Below are 503 nucleotides of genomic sequence, written 5' to 3' on the forward strand. Positions count from 1 at the left end.
TGGCTGGCTGGGACACATGTGTAGCCGAGCCCCCACTGCGCAGGTTGTGTGTTTACCGAGAAGCAGTCTTGTCTGTGTCTTTATGTGTTGGGACCAAATATGTTGTAATCGTGCAACTTATTGAGATGTTACATAAATCTAAAGTGTGGGGCTGAATAGTTTGTTTCTTAAAGTCACATAAATTTAATAGTCCCCATGTGACCTGAATCTTTTCCACTTAATTCACATGATTGGATGCTTTATTTCTTCAAAGTAAGGGACATATGTTTTAGGTACATCAAGAAGCATAATATTCGTGCTCTTTTCACTTGCCCTCTCTTTCTCTCTCTCACATTCTTTTTTTTTTTTTTTTTTTTTTTTTTTCTTTTTTGGTGGTATCAGGGATTGAATTCATGACCTTGCCTTTTTCAGGTCCTGAGATTCTGCTGAGCTAACTCCCTGGCCCATTCTGTTCTATCTCTGTTGTGATTGATATTTTCCCAAAAATCTTTGAGGAAGATTTA

Source organism: Octodon degus, unplaced genomic scaffold, assembly GCF_000260255.1.
Source record: "Octodon degus isolate 3935 unplaced genomic scaffold, OctDeg1.0 scaffold00572, whole genome shotgun sequence".
In the NCBI taxonomy this organism is placed as follows: Eukaryota; Metazoa; Chordata; class Mammalia; order Rodentia; family Octodontidae; genus Octodon; species Octodon degus.